This window comes from Arachis duranensis, chromosome 8 (genome assembly GCF_000817695.3).
Source record: "Arachis duranensis cultivar V14167 chromosome 8, aradu.V14167.gnm2.J7QH, whole genome shotgun sequence".
NCBI classification, from domain to species: Eukaryota; Viridiplantae; Streptophyta; class Magnoliopsida; order Fabales; family Fabaceae; genus Arachis; species Arachis duranensis.
In genome coordinates, this window is record NC_029779.3 from 34,305,335 (window position 1) to 34,306,484 (window position 1,150).

Genomic DNA, 1,150 nt, shown 5'->3' on the forward strand with positions numbered 1-1,150 from the left:
TCTCTCCTTTTTCTCTCACTCTCTTTCCTTTTTCTCCCCTTTCCCTCGCTCCCCCTTCCTTCCCCCTTCTCTCTCTCTATCTCCCTCTTTTTCCTCTCTTTCCCCTTTTGTTTCTCTCTCTCCTCTCTCTCTCTCTCTCTCTCCCTTCTCTCTTCCTCTTTCTCTCTCTCTCTCTCTCTCCTTTTTCACTTTTTTCTTTTTCTCTCTCTTATTCCTCTCTCTCCCATTCCTTTCTTTCTCTTTCATCTTCTCTCTCTTTCTTCTCCATCCTCTCTCTCTTTCTCCTTTTTCTCCCCTTCTTTTCTCTCTTTTCTCTTTCTCTCTCAGCCTTCTCTCACTCTATATCCCTCTTCTCTCTCTCCCTCTTTTTTTCAAAATAAGAGAGAAAAGAGAAAAAAATGGAGGAGGATAGATAGGGAAAAGAGAGAGAGGGGAGGAAGAGAGAGAGGAAGAAAGAGAAGGGAGGAGGAGAAAGAGCGCAAGGGGAGAGAGAGAGGAAGAGAGAGAGAGGGAGAGAAAGTGAGAGAGAAAGAGAGAGAGAGGGCGAGAGGAGGAGGAGAGGAAAGGAGAGAGAGGGAGAGAGAGATAGAGAGGAAGAGGGATAGGGGAGAGAGAGAATGAGAGAAAGGGATAGAGAGGGAAAAAAGGGAGAGAGAAAGAAAAGGGAGGGGGAGAAAGAGGGGGAGGGGGCAGAGAGAGAGAGATAAGGAGAGAGAGAAAAGGAAAAGGGAGAGAGAGGAAGAAAAAGAGAGGGGAGGGGCAGAAAGAAGGAGAGAGAGAAGAGGAAGAGAGAGAGGGGAAGGAGAGAGAGAAAGGGAGAGAAGGAGAGAGAGAGAGAAAAGAGGAGGAGAAAGGGAGAGAAGAAGAGAAAGAGAGGAAGATGGGAAGAAAAGAGAGAAAGGGGGAGAGAGAGAGGGAATGGGAGAGAGAGGACGAGGAGAGAGAGGGAGAGAAGGAGAGAGGGAAAGAAAGAAAATGTAAAATCTAATTTTATATATGTTAAGAGAGAGAGAGGGAGAGAGAGAAAGAGAGAAGGAGATAGGGAGAGAAAGAGAGAGAGAGGAGTGGGAGAGGAAAAGAGAGAGAGGGAGAGAGAGAGAGGGATAAGGGAGAGAGAGAATAAGAGAAAGGGATAGAGAGGGAGAAAAGG